This window comes from Geospiza fortis, unplaced genomic scaffold (genome assembly GCF_000277835.1).
Source record: "Geospiza fortis unplaced genomic scaffold, GeoFor_1.0 scaffold138, whole genome shotgun sequence".
NCBI lineage: Eukaryota > Metazoa > Chordata > Aves > Passeriformes > Thraupidae > Geospiza > Geospiza fortis.
In genome coordinates this window covers 1,330,184-1,353,374 of record NW_005054307.1, presented here as the reverse complement: position 1 = coordinate 1,353,374, position 23,191 = coordinate 1,330,184, and positions in this window count along the sequence as shown.

Genomic DNA, 23,191 nt, shown 5'->3' with positions numbered 1-23,191 from the left:
TTTTCTAGAAAATATTTAAATATTTTGTGAATTTAATTTTTTATTTTCAATTATAATTTTTTTGTATATTTCTTTTTCTTTCTTCTTCATTTTTTTTAATTCATAGAGGGAGAGAATGGCAAACTCAAGGAAGCCTTCCTCTGGATTTTAAAAATATACTGTAATCCTAAAACAACATACTTTTTTCCCTCACAAAGCTGAACAAAACTTTAGTCATCTTTTCCAAGAAGCAAAAAAAGCAAAACTAAATTCATAGCATGACACAAGCAGCAAAATATGTAAGTCATCTTACATTTTCAGTTGCTGATGTGGGAGTGCCTTTGTGGCAGCCATTTCAAACAGGGCATGGGCACCACCTGGCAACCCTGTCCAAAGCAAAAGAGAGGGTGAGAAGGAGGCAAATGTCCACTTTCTTTTTGCTGTTTTTGCTCACGAGCTTCTGCCAGTGCTGACTTTTCAAACAGTTTTTCTGTGGTCTTTTCCGCATTTTCCGTGAATTTGCCACATTTTGCCCACAAAATCTTTCTACAGTTCTGAAAAAAAAAAGGGACATGAGCATACATAACTTTAGAAACAGTCTGATAATGTACACCTATGTGTGTGTGCATATGTGTTGAAAACATTTATCAGAGCCTCCCTATGTTACTCCTGCTTTCAAAATTCACAAGTGGCATACCAACCCCAGGTACAATATTAAAATATAGTATTTGCAATTGAATTGCCTCTATATTCTGCTATTTGGTACTTGTACTTCAGTACATTGGTACTGAAGCAGTCTCAAAATGTCCTTCTCTACCTTCTGTTAGCTATAGATTTTTTATCATAAAAAACAAAAGAATAAGACTTTGAAGAGACTAACTCACTCTGTCTTCTAAACAAAAGAGAGCAGATACAGCAGGCACGTGTGCTCCCACTCACAAGTTTGAGCAGCAATTTTCAGGCAAACAAGAGGAAGCACTTTTCATTACAATGTACAATTAAACCATGGAACTCCTTACCAGAGGATGCTGCAGAAGCCAAAAGTATAAAAGGTTCAAAAGGAGATTAGACTAATTCATGAAGGATATGTCTATCAATGGCTACTAAGCACTGTGATCCGGATGCCCTCTGGAGAAGGAAGTCCCTAACCTGCTGCCTACGGGAAGTTGGGAGGGATTCCATGGGAGAACTTTGGCATAGTTTATAAATTCATATATACATAAATATTATTTTAATTGAGCACCTTAAAGAACTGTTTAGTTCTCAGACTCACAGTTCTTATTCCTACTTGACTACTCAAATGTTTACAATGTTCTTTCTGGGGGCCCTTTTTTAGCAACTTCAACATTACATTAGTCCTTTAGAGACAAAACAGTAACTTCTGTTAACATGTTTACCTGATGTTATTCCTGCAACTTGTAGAAATCTCTCCACCTTTGTAAAGCCGCAACAGCAGTTCCCAGAAACCTGGTGTGTATAACTGAAATAAAATGTGATATGTGCACACCTGTACAGCAGATGACTATGTTAAAAGTGATTAAATAGCATTTTTTGTGTTTGTTTTAATTTGAACCTTACTCCCTTAGAGGAGTAGCAAGAAAATGTTGGAGCCAGGACCCCTCTGAGCAAACCAGTTCACTGAAGCTGAAGATGCAGCCCTTGATTTTGCAAGCAGAGGACAGATAATTGTCGAACCCCGAAGAACACATCATTGCAAATCTCCTGCAGTAACAGAGTCTCTTCCTGTGACCTTCCATTTAAAACGTGTTTCTATCATTTACATTGCAATTGTGTTCTTATGTAAGATACATTTGGAGTGTAAATATCAAGATTAAATCTACCTTGAAAACTCAGGCTGAGTCAGGTTTATAGCCTAAAGGCAAGTTGTGAATCCCATAAAGCATTGTTTGAGGGACCTGGTTAGTGTTTTGTACACCTGCTTAATGTTTTTTTTTCATAGTCACAAATGTCAAACTGCTCACTAACGCATTGAGGTTTGAATGACAGCCATGCACTTGAGCACCAGTTATGTTTTTTCACTACCAAATTGGACTATAAATGATGAAAAAGAGGTCAGAAAGGAAGTATGGAAGCATACAAATTTGAAAGGGGAAACTGCTAATAGTCATAAACCGTGTGCAATCAAAGGACCAGCAAGTCATTGTGAATTACCTGCTCCATGAATTACTGATCTAACTGCATTATGATATGGAATTTTCTAACTCCTTTCATCTGTGGTGCAACAGCTCCTAACAGCTCCCAGATCAAAAGCACGACTGCCTGTGAAACCATGGAGAAAAAGCCCACAACACCGACTTTCATTATGAGCACTTATTTGTTAAACTTTTCTTAATATACAGGTTTCATTATTTATTGATTCACTGATTGGATGTACTGTAAGTGTGCCACCTCCCAAATTTGAGGAAATAGCACAGAAATAATCAGCAGTGTGACACCTCGATAGAAGTCAAAACTTGTAAGCATGTGCACATAAAAACTCATAGCTTGTATATTTCTCCACAGGTGGTAGCATGCAGAACATACATTGGGATATTATTGTTTGTTTCTTTGTTTAATCCAAATCACCCAAAATACTTCAGAAACAATTACTTCCATGTTAGCAGTTTTACTGACTGTATGAAGGTGGTGTGACAATTAGCTTGCACATGCCAATAGAACCTACAAGAACACACAGTCTGTGTGAGCAGTGATGAGACAAATAATTTCTACAGGTGCCTGCCATGGCCAAAACCAGAATTCTAAGCTCAAGTTATGACCAGTAAAACAAAGCTCAAGTCAGCAGGCATATTAACCAAAATGTATGGAAAGTTCTTTTAGCTAGGCTTAAAAATGCCTATGGTGTCTATTAAAATAGACTAAGGACATTTCTAAACACTTTCTCTTTTCCCCCTAAATCTAGTTTCAAGGACTGGATGAGAAAAAGTGAGTTTAGTTATGCTTGTCTGAGCAAATTCGACAATAAATATATAATAAATAAATAAATGAACAAGATGTGTGAAAATATGTATATATATATATATAGATATATATATACACATATGTATATACAAATGCACACACTCATGCACACACACACACACACACATATACACATTTTGACAAAGATATCTCTTTTGTTTGGAGGGTTTCTACTGAGACAACTCTGTGTATGTCCAGAAATAAAATGTGAATTACTTTCACCATCATGAGAGTCTGCACAGTGAATATGTCCTTTTTTTGGTGCTTATCATAGGGAATAAATGCTTCAGGCACTAACAGCTACATCATTACTTCAGTGTGAATATACTGAATTCTTTCTACCTACTCTTCTGTGGAAAGAAGTGATTGTGAGGGGATCAGTGCCCCCCCACTTGATGTTTCCCTCCCCCCAGCCCCCCCACTGCTGAGGCAGAGGCCTGGTTGGGGTGTCAGGAAGATGAAGGAGCAGCTGCCTGGGGAGCAGGGAGCCAGGGAAGCCTAGGCTGGCATGCAACCAGGAGCACAGGCTTCCTGGACAGCCTGCCTGCCTGCTTTCCATTGAAACTTTCAATGGAACCAACATGTTCCTGTGAAATGTTTCAATCCTGTAAAATCAGCATTTTCCATCAGAGGAGCGTTCCACCAGAAAATTTTCAACCAGCTCTAATAAATCAGGTCATCTTTAGCATCTCACACAGGGGTGCTGCTGAAGGATGTTAAATTTCCATCTCAGAGACCATGAGCCAAAAGCTCTCCTCGCCTGCATCCCACAGCACAGCCATGGACATCCTCAGAGCTCTCTGCCACAGCTGCCAGGGTATCACCATTGTGACAGCACTGGTAGAGCTTGACTGAAAGTGTCCAACAGCAGGCACCACGAGTTCCATCTGGCCAAATACAGGGCCACAGCAGAGATCATTTGTGACATGCTTGGGAAAAGTAGGCATTTTTGGAAGATTTGAAGTTTAATAGTTTTAATCTGTCATAGGAACCAAAATGTTCTCAGCTCCAATCATGAGCAGAGGTTTTCTTTTGCATATATATCTATATATATATTGGACTTACTGAGTTTAAATCTTATTTTCTCTTTATTGAGTTATTTAGCTGACTTTCATGTCTTCCTTAGGAGGTGGGTTCCTAAACTTCACAAAAAATTATGGATTTTATTTATACAAAAATGTCATTCAAAAATGTTAGGAAAACAGCAGCAAGAATGTCAAGCAAAAAAAAAAATTAATAGTTCCTGACATCTGTCAGTTAGAAACTGCTATTGATGATCACACCTCTTGATGTAACCTGAGTGAGAGATTTTAGGAGCTTGTTCTACTAAGAGTTAAAAGTTAACCAGACAAACATCTACAAATATAAATCACTGTAAGCAACTATTCAATTAAGATTTCTAATAAGTAAGTGAATCTAAGTGACAGGAAACTGATGCATAATGGAAAGTGAGCATAATGAACCCAAATACATTTCTTTACCACAAGAAAGAGTTAAAAGAAGGATAATATCTTTTTGTAGCTGATGTTGGAACCCAAAAAGACAAGTTTGAATTTATTGTCAGGAAGCGTTAAACAATCAAACTACATGAGGGTAATCAGATCAATGCAGATTTTTAAATTCTATTTTATGACTCACTTTTAATGACTGGATTTCAAACTACTGATGTCCTTTAATTTCTGTTTGGTGAAGCTATAATATTTAGGAGCAAAAGTCATCTTGAAGCAAGTCATGCAATAGTCAAAATCTTCTAGGGTGCAATTTCTTACTCTGAAATCAGCCTAATAAATCTCAGGAAGAATGTGCCTACTTCACTGCATTAGCCACAAAAGGAGGCTGTGGGGACAAGCTTTGGGTAAACATCTGCACAGCAGATAATTTAAGCAAGGTGAGATGAAATCAAGCCAACTTTTTTTTAAGGTAACTTTTCATGAAATAAGTTGCCAGCCAAACTTAAGGCTGTAGGTCACCAATGTTTATACTGATCTTCAATTTTTCAAGAGAAAGTTTAATAAACATCATACTGATATCTGTGCTTTAAGTCCTTCTCATAATAGAGAAGGTTTTTAACAGACCAGACCCTGAGGCTCAGTAAATATTTTGCTAAGCGACCTCAAATTCAGGGTGTAAGTATTAGGAGTGTCACTTATTCCAACCCTAACAGTAGCAAGGCAAAGGAAGAAAAGAGAAAATGAAAAAGCATGAAAGGAAAAAGAGAGATATATCTAGACACACACACAAAAAAAAAAAAAAAAAAAAAAAAGAAGCAAACAAACAAGAGAAGCCAAAAGACCAGAAGAAAAAGAGAAACAGAAACAATCTACAGAACTAAAAAAATCCGTTTTTGTGTCGTGGAAAACCATGCATAAACCACAGCAGATAATCTTCCCATCATTACAAGAGGCAGCCCTGAAACAAAGCTCCAGATTTGGAGAGCTGGGTGGTTGGGGAAGATGAACATGGAGCTGTGCCCTGTGTCTGGCACAGCCCCCAGACACAAACACTCCCCCACCAACAGCACTGGGTGCCTGGCCCACCTCCAAACCAGCACCAGCTTTTCCAAGCACTCCTCATCCTGCAGACACCCAGCCACTTGCATGTTGCAAGCCATAGATCACATCCAATACATAAAGTCACTTTCCATCCTGCATGTTTTAGGGGTTTAAATTATTTTAAGTTTCATTAAATGATACATGCTCTTCTAAATTTCCCAGATGATGGCTCGCAGCTGACCCCAGCCCCAGCAGAAAGTGGGGGGATTTTTCATACTTGAAGACAGAAAAACATGGCAGCATTGCTCTCCCTTGGGTACTGTTTGGTGAAAGAGGAACACCACATGCAGCTGTGGCTGAATACTGGTGGCCTCTGCTGTCCCTGCCACACAATAAGAGGTGTTCCTGGTCCAAGAGGGATACATTTAGGGAAATAAACCAATGCCAGCCATAGAACATGTGAATATACAGTACAGGAAATGCATAAGTACCTATATGCATATTCACACATACATATAGGTGTATATATAGGTGTATATATATAATTTAAAGTGTGGCGTGCTTGGGAAAGATACCAGATCGCTTACACTTGAATTACACGTGAGTGTGTTTCTGTGTAGATGGGAAAGAGGGCAAGCACAGCAGTGCACATGTGCTCCTCATGTGCTCCCAGAATGCCCTGTATTTCTGCTATTTTGGCTGGGTTACCTCAGTCCCTGAGTCTACACTAATGCCTGTCACCCTTTTGGGTACATTTTGTTATAAATCTAAGCAGGCAAATATTTGTGTCAAAGCTGTCTACACGTGCAACCAGTTGAGAAGCTGAAATGCCTTCAAGTCATGTACCAACTGTTTTCATTTTCTCTCAAATGGTGTTTCTGGTATTTTCTAATCTCTGCCTGGGTTTTTTTGTTGTTGTTGTCTTTATTCTTCTCTAAAGCTTAACTGCCTTTCTCTTCTTTGCCTAACTTCTAGGCAGTGAGAAGAATGTGTAGGAGCCATCTCCAAATTTTAATACAAAGAACAGCTAAAATTCCCAACTGTATCAAAACAGTCCCTTGCAGAGCTGTTCATCATTTCTTTTGTCTAAACCCCATCAGAGAAGCCATAATGCAGCCCTAAGAAACTACCAGAAATCCTGTAATAAGCACTTTCTTTCTAATGTGGCAAGGGCTTTGAAATTCAAGTTATAAATGTGACAGAAGGATTGAATTCAAGTTTACCCTGTGGTTACAGATGTGGTATAGCTGGGTATGAAGTTTGTGCCTGTGTGCTCTCCCAGTGCACTCAGTCAGTAATTGCCTGGGGCCAGGGCTTCTCCCACAGAGGTAAGAGCAAGGGGCTGACAGGAGAGCCCGGACAGACTGGAGACATGGTAGAAACTGCAGCTGAAGGAATAATCTTGTCTTCTGTATGTAATTAAAACAATTAGGAGCTGTTTAGCAGGTAATGAATCCAATGAATCAGTACCAATGAATTGTGGACATGCTTAAGTGTCCTGTGGAACCACACTCCTCACAATTTGGGAAGTCTCACCTAATACAGCTAAAGAGCTGTCACTGCAACACAGACTACAATCATTACTGGATAGTGACTGATCATCTTGTTTGAGAGATTTGATTCCCCACATGAGAATTACCCTCTACAGATAAGCCAAAATTTTGGGGTTTGCCAGGGGGTTTTCTGGGAGTTGTTGTTTTTCGGGGTTTTTTTTTTTGAACTTGTTTATTTGTTTTTGTTTTGTGGTTGTGGGTTTTGGGTTTTTGTAGTAAATAATCCAGGAGTCAATATGCAACACCTTTTAAATGCAGGAAATCTCCAACAGAGATACTGGAAAGGGAAGTTTCTGGCAAGTGTCTCTCTTCATATGGTAACAGCAGGACAATTTGGACTATGGTGGAATTCAAGGAAAATAAATATGAAATTGGCAAGACTCAAAGTAAATCCACCTGTCTTAAGATGACTTCAGCTGTAAACACTTTGGGGAACTCAGACAGTTACCACCCACAGTGAGGATGACTGAAGGAACCAAGATGAACTCATCAAAACAGACTTGACCTTGCATTCTCTCTAGCACTAGTCCTAACACTCCACTTGCTTACTCTGCCTTAATCCACTTACCAGGTTTTCTGAAGTCAGTAGCCTAAAAGAGCATGTGACCATGTCCTCCTTAGTTTAACTCTATTTACTCAGATAATAATAAGAAATAGTAACAACAACAAAAATAACAATCTTTCTTAACAAGGTCAATAGCATTCAGTTACCTGAATGTAAGACCTTTTTCTGCAAGTTCAGGGAGTTTATATGGAACAGATGAGCACTGAAGGCAGAATTATCATTTTCCTTTACTGCCATAAATTTGAAACAGCTCCATATAACCCCAAGGAATTAAATGAATTTTGCAGTTTCTAAAATGGGACAAGACTTTGGCCAATACCATGTACAGTAAGAGACTCTTTACCAAACTGACATTAAGGACACAGAAGGAGGAAAAGAACAACAAAACAAAACAACATCAGAAGAAAAATAAAGTGGTTCTTAAGTGAATATCAGTGGTTAGAGGAAGGGTCTTCTATGAGCCTGTGAGAAGCAATATGCATTCATAAACCCTTGTCTATTGCTAACCGAAGGATAGGCAAGATTTTATTTAGCCACATCAGCAGCAGACTCACATGAGAAACAGCAGAAGCAATAAAACTCATATGGATAGCTTTCATACATATGAAGGTTTCTTGTACCAAGTGTCACATATTCAGTTTGTAGGAATAAATATATTAACTATGTTTTTCTAACTGAAAATATTTTCCACATGCGAACAGACTTAAAAGCATGTTTAAAAAGAAGATGCAATAATCAGATTTTAAACTTTGGCTTTAAATTCAAAGCAGAACTTGAAGTAAGCCTTTGGGGATGTTCCTCTCTTTGAAGGAATGCACAATTCTTGTTACCTACTTCAAGCGATGAATGGCAACACTCAGTCACAAAAATGCAGCAGAACTACTTGGGGGTGTGAGGAGACTATGTAAAATACCTTTGAACACCAAGACCATAATAGTCAGCAAGATTTGGAAAAGACTGAAGCAAAAGTGGATTTGAAATCTTAAATAATAACCTCAAATCTTTGTTTATTAACCATTACTTGTTTCCAAAGAAATAAATCATGTCAATTCCTATTCCCCAGCTACCAGAAAAGAAATGAGATATTTGTTACTGAAAATACCTTCTCTCAGAAATACAGGGTCAGCTATTTCATCAAAGACATGGCCAACTAGGCAATGTGCAGAATGAATGTTGTTGATTGGATTCCTTTGTTAAGGACTGCCAGAAAACAGTATCCAATAGTAGCTAAACTGTGATCAGATGGCAAAAGGAAATAGCAATTGTTCATTGGTGCTGTGCCCTTGATTTTTATTTGAGCTTGTACATTGGGCCTGTGTGGTCATGGGAGCCAAGCAAACAGCATGGGGGAGAAATGGGAAGAAAGAAGCCCTGGTGATGAGCTGCACAACATTTCAGAGCAGTCTCTGGAAAACACCACTGCAGACCCATTTATGAATCGCCTATAATTTTCCTTTTGTGAGGTTATTTTGCACATTGATGGCTTTGCTGTGGTGCAGGAATTTTCAGGAAAAATCAGTCTCTGCTCGTAGATAGGGTAAAAAATGTACAGCATGCTTTGAAAAACAACAGATGTTAGAAAAGTCATTGCTACTGCTAGAGTAGTAGTTCCCACTTGCAAGTAACATTTTGCTCTTCTTTGATGTGGTCTTTGTACATCTCCTGTTGCAGGACCCTAGCCAGCAATAAAATACCAACAGAAGTAGAACCAGGAACTATAATTGGATGATACAGGTATAAACTGAAAGGAGGTAAATTAAGTGTTTTCCATCACTAGACTGTTTGGACTGGCATCACAGAAAGGCCAAGAGGTCATATCTAATCTAGGAAAATGGGATAGAAGAAGCAAGAAACACACCAAGGACTTTACTATTGAGCCACAGACCCAATATGCAATGATTTCCCTCCCTCTTCCCTTTGCACAATCACAATTATGAGCTACTGAGCCACTTTGGCTCAAAGGAACAGTTATACAACACTTTGCACCAGTAGTTCTGGGAAAATGAGCACCCTCCCCTCTCCTCTTCCTGTATAAGAGCAGGAGAAGCTCACGCAACATTCTCCCTACATTATGACACTAAGGAGCTCCTGAGGTAGAGTTCTTACTCTCATATTTCGTAGCCTTTGCTGGACTTTTCTTTCCTGAATTAACGACTCTGATTTTTAACCTGTGTAAAGTTTTGGCATTCTGTGACAATGAATCCCAGAGGCTGATTGTAAAATTAAGCATTACTTCTTTCACTGATCCTGCAGAGTCATAATGTTGTGTCATTTATTCTGCCTTTTTTGGCTGGCAGTCATTAAAAGTGTGTGCCTCTGAGTCATTTGGCCTCTAAGATAGTTCCAGTTATATGTTGACAGTTTTTAGTAGGATGCTAGGAAATATTATAGGTCTTGTGATTTCTGTTTCTTCTATCCTTTTCCAAACTGTTCTAAACTGAATGAGAGAACTATCAGATAGGCTTTTCATAATATAATAGGACACAGAATATTATTGTATGCTCTATTGTTTGTAAAATCAGCATTAAAACAGTTTGTGCATCTTTGCTGTGTTATGATGAAACAAAACTATTGTTACGGTGGTTGTGATTGGTTGAGTTTTTGGTTTTTTGGGGTTTTTTTTGGATCACTATTAAATGTAGGTAAAAGGCCACAGCAAAATTTCCAAATAATGTTTTCTTGACACAATTATTTATCTTGACTTTTGAGACACTTCTTTTCAAAACCCTCCCAAACTGCATTGCCCTTAAGTGCACAAAACAGACAACCTGAACGAGTGCGTAACTGGGGTATAGTGAAAACTAAAATAAAGCAAATGCCCTTTGGGAATACATTTGTATCACAAATACCAGCTGGCACTGGTTGAGGCAGCTCTTGGCAGTCTCTGTAGCAATGTCAAAGACACAGTGTTTCAGAAGCAGCTGATGAGTCAGCGGCAAAAGGTTGAGAGATTTAGTTCACAGAAGCCCATTTATTATATAATGAAATATTTCCGTCACATCCCATATTTGACATCCCATAAGAATACCAGTTACAGGCTGAGCTAATAATACCACCTATTATTGAAACTGCGTTAACTTACTCAGGATCTGACCCTCTTGCCACCTGCCCATAGACTTGTGAATCTTTAACCATTTGGGGCTGTAATTTTCCATGTTTTTTTCTGTTGTCCTCTGACCCACTTCTGGAGTTTTTTTCAAGCTAACAAATACTGTGTTTCTTTCCAAGAAAAGCTCTTGGGAAGAAAAATGTTGTTTTGTTCCTGTGAAAAAAGGCCTGATGAACATGTTGAGAAGCTTTCTGACATTCATGCTTTGGAACAGGAACATGAAATTTGGGCTATAGGGAAGTTCTGAGGAGTTTATTTTGTAACTCATTATGGTCTTTTACAATTGATCCATCAATTGTTGTGAACTTCTAGAACTAGTTCCTGACATCTGCAAATTTTTCTTGAGCTTTACAGAGAAAATATTTGGAGGAGTTCACACCATTAAAAAAATATCTCTCCTTTCACCAGAAAAAAAATATATTAAATAACTAAAGATAGTAAAACCTTCAGCCAGAAAGGATTTAATAACAAAGGGAAAGAGTATTGTTCACTTTTCACTATCTCTGTGATAAAAATAGAAATATGTTTGGTCACACATCACATACAGTCTGCTTCACAGGAATGTTTCCTAACCTTATGTGTTACACCCTGTGGAAGATGGGCTCTCTATTGCTCTGACCTCTCAAATTTACTGCATTTTCACTAGCTAGGTATTTTCAGCCCTTTATCTAAAGTGGCAATTAAAGCTTCATTTGCAGCTGTCCTTCTGAAGCTGAAGCTTTCATTGTATCATTTCTGAAAGTTGGAATTTATTTGATCTGCAGAATAGTAAAACTATTTGAGAACATGAAAAGCGCATTAAATATTGCAAACATAAGAAGTAACTACTACCCCTGGACAAAAACTATTGCCTCACAGCAAGATGATGAACACATGCAGCAAACATAAAGGAACAGGAAGAGAAGCAATAGCAGTTTGTCCTTTTCTGGAAAGTCTGGCTTGCTTGCTGACTGCATGGAATGAGTTGCAGGGGAAAACGAAACTAGAGAATATGTAAAGCTGGGAGATGAGATCATCCCCCCCAAAACAATCCTTCAAATTCATAGACACTTGTGGATTCATGAGGTGAGAATAGCCAGCACTGAGGACTGTAAAACTCATTTGTAGCATTTGAATTTGCTAACATGCACTTGCAAACTGTCTCCTCCTAGAAGGGGGAGCAGGACATGTCCTGGAAATCAAGGGTGAAGAAATGTAATTTTTTAAAAACTGCTTCCTAAAATGAGAGTGACAATAGCCTGCATCCAGACAGCCTCTGCTAACAGTCTGCACCAATCCAATCAAGTGTTACAGCTACCTTTTAAGTTTTCATCAGCATATCATTTTACAACAGCCTGATCCTGCAAATGGCTGTTCCCAGGTGCATAATTATTTACCCATGGAGTCCATTGAAAACAATGGGTGTCAGTGCACAAGTAACTACCTGGAGGACTGAGAGTCCTGAAATTGTTTCTGCATATGATAGGCAAGTTGCATATTTGCGAGGGGATTTTCTTTCATATGTGTATTTGGGGCTTTTTTGTTTCCAAAACTAAAATGGAGATAGGCCCACGTCAAAATACCCAGACAAAACCTTTTGAACTTTAACAGTGGATAGAGTCCAAACCTACAGCAATCACAAAATTTTGCATGTATAGTGGCTCTTTATAGTGGGCTGCATCCAAACCTCACATTGAAAAATATCCCCAAGGCAGCAGAACTTGGATCTGTGCTTTCCGGTTTGAACCCAAACTCAAAGTGTTGCAAGAAATGGCTCATTAGTTTACTCTGTAACATTTGCCTCCAGAAATCTGTCATTGAACAAAGGCACATCAACATCTGAAAATAAAATTATTAGTTATTTTTGGATAACCTGAAGGCCCTTTAAGTGTTGTAGCTCAATATTTTTTTGGAAATGAAGGTCTATTGCAGAGCTGTCTTAGATCTCTCTATCAGTGCAGACAAGGCTGACTTTTAACACAATGAGAACTTCAACATCTTCCTTGGGGTGGCCAAACTTTTAAAGATAGCAAAACAGATCCTCCCTTGAGGTGAAAATGAGGGCATGATGAAAAGACTCAGTCAGATTTTCAGTGACTATCACTAAAAGCAGTAGCTCTTTTCTTTCTATTTCAACCCTTCTCCTTTTTTAATGTTATGGTATACATCTACCCCATCTGTCATGATAGGAAGGGCCCTTCCTCTTCCTCCTGTGTAGCTCTTGCCTTGTGAGCTACCAGCTGTGCCTGCAAGAGCTGGGAAGGAGCTGTAACTTCCAATCTTTGTCATTTCTATTTCAAGTATAGACAAATCCAGACCACAGATTACATCAGATAGGCTGACAAGTGTGTCCTTCTCCCCCCACCTCCTTCCTAGAGCCACGGGATGGAAAGTGAAGGATTCAGCTAGGTCCTAGCTCCTCGTGGAAAATAAAGAAAGTGAGAAATCAAGTACTTGGATGATTTGTGTTCTTGTGAAAGCAATTACAGGTATTTATGTGATCCATTTTGGGCCTTTGCTTGGTTCAAAAGCTGGTCAATGTCACAGCCAGACAACAGCTTGGATGAGTAACGTACCCCTACAATATTCATGTCTTAAGCTCTGTTTATGGACAAATGTAGTGCTTCTCATGCCTTGATGATCACACTGAGAGACCAAAACATGAAAAGTAGGAAGGTTTTGGTAACTCATATTTTTCCTTCTCGGTCCTAAAACAAGCCTCTCTGAAGTACTGCACTGATCATGGTCTCTGAAGCATTGGTGCTACACCCTCAAAGTAGTATGCCAGCATAGATTTGGTCACAGAGGGTCGATGTTCTGACTGGAGACATGAGTTGTGTGAAGAGGGTGTTTGTCTTCTTTTTTTGTTTGTTTGTTTTGATTTATTCTATTTGAAGGGAACCTTAAATAGATTTTCATAAAACACAAATTGCTTTTAAGCTTTGGCTTAGTGCCTATGAGTGTTTAGAACTTGTGTAAGGAAGTCATCTGTCTTAACCAGTGTAAGGTCAAACTTGTTTTCCATGTTAATTAGACATATTGGATCTGATAAGTCAATGACAGTGCTTCATTTTAATCAGCAAAGAGAGGGCTCTTAACCTACACAATGCATGTAAGTGTAATGAGTCTGGAAATTATAAAATCACAGGCACTCATTCCAAGGCCCTGGAGATGCTGGATGCTGTTTTCCTCCATGGGCCCTCACTTGTGGTAATAGAACATTGGAATTCTACAGAGTAATTATCACTAAATTATAATTGCAGTAATGGATGTGTTAAGTCACTCTAGCAAGACCAGTCTTCTGAATATAATCACCTAAAAAGGATGTATAGTTATTTTTGCTTTGACCCAGTGGAAATGTTGAAAATATTCCCGTGATTTTTGAAACAGCTACATGCAATTTTTTGGGACTTTCCAGAACAGTTCTGATTAACCCAGTAATAACCAGAAATTTTTTTATCCTGTGCATCTGGAATATTGCTCTGTGCACTGTAGACTCTCCTTTTGAGTCTTTTGCTGCCAGATAAAGGGGACTTTTTGGAATATATTTGTGGAAGTAAATTCCCAGTGTTTTGACAGCTGTTCTGGAATGTGTTGTGACAAAAATAGCCACACAAAATGATTTTTAAAATACATTTTCCAGTTATTGGGGAATAACAGCTGGAGTGATTTCTTTGGAGTCTGTACATTTAATGAGCTAACACATATTTCTTATATTTGGTGTATCCAGATTTATACACATTAGCCCTTTTTAATGCATATTCTACCACAGTGGAGAGTTAAACTCTAAGGATCCAAGATCAAAGAACCTTCTCAGGACTGCATTGTGGCAGGTCCAGAGCTCACTTCAGCAGCTCAGCAGGTCCCAGCAGGTCCCAGCTCGGTGGCCCTGGTGTCCCCCCAGGCCGATGCACCTCTGGGGCAGGCAGCTGTGCCTGGCTGAGCTGGGCTGTCACCAGCCTGTCCCCTTTCAGCCTCTCCTCCTTTCACCCACGCTGCCCCTCTGTGAAGGGCAGGGCTAGGCTGTGTCCCTGGCACACTCCTCATGGCAAACTGGGGCTTCCCACTCAGGAGTCCTTAGGGATGTGGCATAAACACTGCTCTCAAAGGCTTCCATCTCAGCTTCTCTCAGCTTCCATCATCCTCCTCCCAACTTTCCAAAGGCAGGTGCTGTGTTAGTCAAGAAAACATCACAGAGGAAGGGTTTTCAACCATCTTTAAATGAGACATCATCTCTTAAAAGGAGGTGGAAACAATGGAGGTTGTATTAAGCCACTCCAGATGCAGACAGGCCTTCTTTTGGTCCTTCACACCTATAGGTCTGATTCCCTGATGCCTTTAACTTCAGTTGCTTACTGACATTACTGCTAAATTCTCTTGCTTCTATTTTATACTAGTGTGAGCATTAAGGAACCAGAAAAAACTGAATATTGTTACTAAGGGCAGAAAACCCTTCAACAGATGGGAAAATGATCCCACTTGGCAAGAGGCAATGTTTGGTACTTAAAAAAAAGGAAAAAGCTTTTGGATTTCAGCCACCAAATCCAGTCCCAAATCTTGAGCTGTGCAGAGTAATTCCCAGAGCTCAAAAATGTACTGTACTGCTGTGGATCATCCATTAAACTGTCTATTGAATGAAGTATAATGCTAAGCAGGCTGAGGAGAGCCTATCATTCAGATTTATGCAACTCCAAATCACAAAACCTTCAGAAAGTACTTTTGTAGGTAGGGCAACTTGGTGCAAAATAAGTTTGTTTGCTGTGGGAGCCAAGATGTTAGAGCATTAGAAGCCCAGAAGAATATGTCTATTTCTAGGGGCTGAATCATGGCACAAGTATGCAGCAAAATGGAAACAGAGTAAACACTAATAAGCAAAGAAAACTATATTGTTTTCTACCTCTATAATAAAAACTTAGCAACAATATATACAAAGCATTAAGAAAAATGACATATTTTCTTTCTTTAAGGGTAATTTTTAAAAAGGTGTTTTAGTCCAGTCAGTGGGTCTCTAAGAAGCCTGCTCTTGCTCTGTAACTCCTTTACAATTGTGTGACATGCATCATTTTGAACTGTTGTCTGGTTAAGTTTTAAGCTGCCACTGAATGTGTTCCTAATGTTGTCATCCCAGTATGAAATATCATACACACAGTATCATGGAAAAAGCATCCTGAAATATTGTGGAAAATGTGGGTTTACTTAAAAATTAACAAAAATACAATGTCACTCAAGATTCTTGAGCATCTAGCAACCGGGAAACTTTTGTTTTTAAACAACTTAGCATATGAAAAGATTATTTTTCCCCAAAAAGACTTGAACTCACTATCATTGGAATAAAATAGCATCATTAATCTGGCTGCCCTGCTTATAGGTGAGACATACACATATATTAATATAAATGTCTATATCTCTATATATCTTCAGGTTATAGCTGACATTGGCAAAAGAAATAATAAAACATTTGTGTCATGAAACAATTAAGAGATGTGTTTCTCTATTATTTGCATTGCTCATGCCCTCAAACTCTTAACTATTAGGTGAGTTAATTTAAATTTAAGTCCTAGTGCTATCAATTTGCATCAAAGTACTCAGAAGTATTGTTTTACTTACTCATAAGTGTTGACAGTCTGTAGGCAGGGAACAGAGAGGGACAGGAAAAAGGAAGGAGAATACATAGAACTTTTTATAATAAGTATTTTCAGTGGCTTTATAGTGAAAACTCAATTATATTCTTCTTGGTCCACAGACATAATCTGTGATCCCATAGCAACACAGCCATCCTCACTCATCCTCCATGGTCCTGTTGAACTCAATTTTTCAGGCTCTCAGCATCCCATGACACCTAAAGCAGAAGGGACGCTAGGAAATGTGTCTTAAAGAATTGGTTCACTTCTCCTTCTCTGTATTGGACTATACAACTATCACTTATTATAATATTATTTCATTATTATGCCTTGAAGTGAGAAACGTGGGACCCAAAGATTGTATGCATATTAATACAAAGGGTTTTTTTTTTTTTTCCTAGTATTTTAGGGAGATAGCCAGGTATTGGGAGTATACAGTAGCTTCCTCAGTCTCTTTGTACCTCATGAGTCTCATTCCATTTTAATACAGGCTGAGATGTCTGGATACTGGGTGTTTGTAAAACACTGGAAATGAGTGGTAAACAAATGGGAGTTCTGGTCTAGATTCCTCCCTTTAAAAGCAAAGTTGTTCTTTCAGGATGATGCTGAGAAGCACTGAGACAAAAATTAGAGGAACTTTGTATCTTTGCCCTAGTTGAAGGAAATAGTAACAAGACAACCTGAACCAAACATGGACATAAGCAGCCTCAGCCCCCAGTGGAGATCCACATCAAGGTCATCTGTCAAATAAGCAGCAGTGAAGTACGTGTTCAGACTATTTCTTGTGACATATGCCCTTTTCTGGCACTGAAAGTAAGTAGTGTTCATCAGACTGGGACAATTTGTTTTAAATTGCAGCTAAAATAGATACATTGAATTTAAAGTGATAGGTCAAAAACAGAAAAAAAAAGGTCTTACAAACATGATTTGTAGGTTCAGTGCACTGAAGGGCAAATATAGAGTCTTTCTCAACCAGCATGTGGAATCACTTAGTTAAAACTCAGTGGTTTGCTTGAAATTGTGAAGACTATCCCTCACCTTTCTGAAATACATTCAGGCAGAGAAAACTTGCACAGAGAACACAGTGGCCAGTAAATGTGTCATATCTACACCTCTTCTTTCATCAACTTTTTGATGCAAACTCCGGTGCAACTAAAGGATTCCACCATTACAGGTGCAAACCAGAGAGCAAAGGCAACAAGCACTCTGTCCAGAAGCAAAGGGTTTTGCACAAAAGATCTGACCCAATCCCACACCTGAGAAGCATAGACCAGTAATTTAGGGGCCATTTACCCTTTGTCATATATAACCGTCTCAAGAATCCTCTATTAGGACTATCCAAGTCTGTTTCACACTGCTATCAGGCACATAACTTTCTTAGTCATATATGAGATAATGAGAAAAAAAAATCAAGGTTTTTGGTGTGGGTTTTTTCCTTTTTATCTGTAAAATTAGAATGATACAAGCATTAATATTGACATTTCATAGCTGCTCCTAAATATCACATTATGAGAAACAGATCTCCAGGACTCTAACCAAGAAAGACTGTTTTTACTTCCTCTAGGAAAAGGTCTGGCTAATGCAATATTTTATTATGTCTATAGAGACATTATTTTTAATACTCTCTTTTAGGGTCTTCCTCACAAAGAATTCAGAATTTCAAATTATTTAAACATCACTAAAGTAATCCTTGAATTTTTGGGTCGCTGGATTCAGACTGTGCTGTATAAAAGTTTTTAGTAGCTCTCCAAAACAAATACCCTTGGTCAGTGAGAGCTATTCAACACTGAGAGGGAAAATCTGATTACTAAAAGTAGGTGTCTGCTGCCAGCTTAACCCTGAGATTTCAAAGGCATACATATTGCAACAAAAAAAAAAAAAAAAAAAAAAGAAAGGTGAAATGGCATTAGATATTTATAGGTGCATGTATATCAGATAAACATTTTTTTAGGTACCTGAATTGCTTCCTGCATACCAGATCCCACTGAAGATCCACAAAGGAGATGATTATTCACAATCTATGTGTAACTGATTATGTGTAGGAGATTCAGGGCTGATGCCTTTCTGTGAAGGACTTGGTCTGCCCAGCAAAGATGCTCCCAGAAGGCTCAGGGTTCACCACTGTGCAATTGCCTCTTTGCTACAATAAAGACACCGTAGGGTAATAGCTCATGGCCTTCAGCACTTCCGAACAGCAATGGCTACTGCAGATGGTTTGAACTAGCCCAAGTGACCTTGCCCTAGCTAGTCTCAGAAATCCAAGTAAAGCTGTGCAGAACTGTATGGACAGGGGCCCTCAGTAACATGCTGGCTGCAAGCAGCTGGGGATAGTAACATCTTAAACTAACACAGCTGTCTGCAAATTGAACATCTGTCCACAGGCTAAGTATTCAGCTGCATAATAAATAGAACAAACTAGATTCACTTTGGATGACTTAAAAATATGATTCTTACTAGTAGATATCCTCTTAAATATTACAAATCCCTAAGTATTTCTTGCATTACAAATATGGCAATGATCATTTTCCTACTTTGTGTCACAATTCTCTGTCAACTTGAAGAGAAACAAAAGAGCTGCAGAAGTTGTACAAAGCCACTTGTACAGGAATTGCTTGCTAGGGATTAACACCTTTACTTTCAAAACAATAGTGGTAATGACACATACACACATATATGAATATAGCTTCAGAAAAGTCCTCCTAAAACAGAGCAGACTGTGTTGGGCTACAAATATGGAATAAGCAGTAAGTAAATTGAATGAATTGCTTGCTAAGACATGTTACTGAGACTGTCCTAATCACAGGATCACAGAACCAATTGGGTTGAAAAAGACCTCCAAGATCATTTAGTCCAACCAATGACTGAACACAACCATGTCAACTAGACCACAGCACTAGGTGGCACATTCCTTTAATATCTTCTAGACAATGACTCCACTGCTTCCCTGGACAGTCCATTCCAATCTCTAATCACTCTTTCTGTGATGAAATTCTTCTTGATGTCCAAACTAAACCTCCCCTGATTTGGTCTCCTCGGCACCCACAGGTTTCCTAGCTCTGCTGGTCACTCTATCTCTGATCCAGGCCAGGCTACCCTTGGCCTTCTTGGCCACCTGGGCACTGCTGGCTCCTGTTCAACCACTGTCAGCCAGCAGTGCCCAGGTCCTTTTCCATGGAACAGCTCTCCAGCCACTCTGCCCCCAGCCTGTAACTCTGTCTGGGGCTGTTTTGACCAAAGCGCAGGACCCAGCACTGGCCTTGTTAAACTTCATGCCTTTGGTCTTGGCCCATGAATCCAGCCTCTCCAGGTCCCTCTGCAGAGGCTTCCTACCCTCCAGCAGATCAGCACTCCCACACAACCCTGACCCAGCTCCCACCTGACTTGGGCAAAAGCCTATGGCAACCTCAATATGTATCAAGAGTTTGTAACATTACAGTAGTGGAACAAATTCTCAAATACACTGAGAAAAATTATCTATAAAATCAGGAGCATCTTTTGACTAATTCCACTGTGCCATGACTGTGTTTATAACACACAAATATTCTGCCCCTGCCACGCTGTATGACCTGTATTTGAGATTAATACCAGGAACAAGGCAGATTTCATCACACACTCCCAGAATAGCATTTACAAATAAGGCATTTTGGCAGATGTTCATTAGAATGGTGATGAAGAGGCAAAATTATTAAATATCTGTTTATCAATCATAAATCATCAAGTATTCTTATTCATTGCTACACATACAAATCCCAGTGAAGAATGAAAATTGTGCAACAACAAATTCTCAATATACAATAACCATATAGAAATGCAATTATATTTACATCTGTATAATAATCAGTGATTTAGTCAAATAACAGAAATAGTATTCTTTGCTGAATATATTAAGGACAACTTTGACCTGACAAATACATACACTCGATTATAGATACATTATAGATAGATAGATAGATAGATAGATAGATAGATAGATAGATAGATAGATAGATATCTCTACTTAAATTCCTCCTTGTCCTACTGAAACTAAATTAATTAATACCATTTGTGTGCCTTTGTCCTTTTCTGAGTACTTGTGAAATATTCTTAAGAAGGATTTCATAATACATAATGTCTAATTATTACTTATTAACAGTAGCAGCACTTGTCAAAAGGATTTCTGTCTTCAGAGCAATCTGTACACATCAGGCCTCACTACATCATTGTGGAAAAGCTGTTTAGAGCAGACTTGGACAAAACTCTCTCCTTGAAGACAGAGATGGATCCATTTGTGCTGCTGTGTAGGAACAGTCACTGCCCACAGCAAAGGTGCATCCTTGTCTCACCACTGTGGCCAGTCCCATGATGAGCCTCTTCACTTGTCTCCTGTGATGGCAGCAGGGCCACAGCTGGAAAGATTCTGTCCTTCACTCTTAAACAACAAATGCAGGGTGGCTAAAATACCCTTGTCTATCCTGATGAAATTGTGCCCCCACAAGAAGACACAGACTGCATCTGTGTGTGTGAGCTGCAGGACAGTCTTTCTTAGGAGAGTCTGTTAAGCTCTGATGCATGGCAAGTTCCATGCATTTTGTCATGCTGTCCATTTTATGATCCTCACTGTCTTTGTTCCACTGACCTGAGATGGCAGCAGAACTTCCTCTTGCGTCTTCATCTCCCTTTGTCCTACCACCAAACTGGCAGAGGTCTTTGTTTTTCTGAATAAGATGCTCTCCAAGACTGCCCTTCAGCATAGGATCTATGAAAAATAGCTTAACTCAGTCAAAGGAAGTTGCTGTCAGGGCTCTGCTGTCATCTTCTCCTTTTAATGTTGCCCTTCCAACTAGAGTGGTACGTTTTCAGAATTTCACTTGCTGCAATTTACTTGCAGAAATATTGAACTTTCTCAGAAAAGTATTCAGTCATATCCTTCAGCATTACAGCTGTTAGATTTTGATAAAAAATTTCTCACTGAGTATGCAGGAGTGAAACCACCAAAGACTTTGCTTGTGCAGTTCTGGAAGAAAAACTGTGGTGTGTAGTTTCTCCAGTTTGAGTTGGTGCCAACCAACTGGACAAGAGGCAAAAGGCAGAAACTGATGCACAGGAAGAGACAATTGGATGTGAGGAAGAACTTCCTTACTGTGTGGGTGACTGAACACAGGAACAGGTTGGCATGAGAAGTTATGGAGTCTCCTTCCCTAGAGATATTCAAAATCCATCTGGACACAAACCTGAGCAACATGCCATAGGGGATCATGCTTGAGCAGGGAGGTTGGGCTAGATGACCTCCAGCGATGTCCTCCTACCTTACCCACTGTGTGATCCTGTGAAATCTGGTACCCCAGAGATATCTGTTATCCCCACTGTCACTGCCTGGCTCAGCCTTGGCCAGTGGTGGGCCCATTGGGTGAATTTAGTAACAGTCCTCATCCTGAAAAAGTCCTGTAGGAAGAGTCAGGAAGGCCAGTTCCTGGTAGGATCAAGGTGGGGCCTTCCTCTAAAGGATCTATACTTTCTCCAAGGAGGGGCAGAAAGCACTGATAGATTTCCCATAACTAAAATCTGCTATACAGTTCCTACACCTTAAGGAGTCTCTACAGGGAACTGCCCCAGAAAAGTAAGGAGTTATAAATAAAGAAGAAAAGTTCTCATAATTTATCTCAGAAATGGCTGAATTATTTTTCTAATCAATGCTAGGCTTTTTGTTTGAATTATGCAGTGTTAGTTATTTACTTGTACCCAACACAGGAATAGATCAAGACCAAATCTTCTGTGGCACACCAGGATGGCAAATTGCAATTTCCTATGGCAAATACTGCATGATTTATTTTTATTAGCTATGGCATATGTGCATATTAAAATGCAAGGGCTATGGCCCCCTTTGCTATAGATTTATACAATACATGCTTCAAGTCACATTACAGAGAAATTATTAGGCAGATAGATTATTTTCCTCCTCATCCCATCCCTACCTTATCCTTAAAGCACAACTGTGCCAATACTGCCTATTTTTCCCCCATTTTAAAAACAGAACAGATAATCTCTTTTAGCTTGTGAGCACACACACACCCCAAAATAACCCCCAAAAAACCCCAACCAAACAAAAAAACAACAAAAAAACCCACAAAAAACCCATGTAATGGAACCCTAACCAAAAACAAAAAACCCGCAAGAAAACCCCATGAGTCCTTCTGTAAATGTAGGGGACAGCTTAAGGAGGAAGACAGAACCTGGTTGAATCCAGAATTGAGTTACATGATTATTCAGTGCTTTAGAAATTGTACTTTGAATAAAATAGACTAGCTGGCTGGAATGTTCCTAGACAGAGATCAAATAGTTCAGCCAATGAAGTGAAATAGTAATTGAGATCCTTCAAGTTTCTTCTAAGAAACACACAAATATAGTGGCTCAACATGTCACATTTTTGCCTTATTTTGAATTTAACTATTGAGGAAAACAAGCAAATTAAGCATTTTTACCACAAGAAAACATAATCTGCCTGTTTTCCTCTTTTGCACGTGAATCTTATTGATTAACCACAGGAATGGAAGAATCTTTAAATTCATCCCAAATTGCCTGAAAGCTTTTCTTGGTTTCCTGAGCATGAATTCCACATGGTAGAAAGAAAAATACTTACAATCTGGGTAGTAGGAGACACCTGGGGGGAGTGAAAATGATAGTGGGAATAGAAGTTTGACTCAACTGTAAGTAGAGTAAGATGTTTGCCAAGAAAATACAAAAGATAAGGCATCAATAAAAACTGTAGTCTTGAGATTCATTCCACAAATATGATAGTTCAGCATGAAAATAGCATCAGCAATTCCAGCTGGCAACATAACAGAAAAAAAAACATCAGCGGGGTATTAGAAACTGATCTAGGAGAAAAAATGCCATTTACAGGTAAGATATATTGCGTAAAATTTGTCCTGTGACTG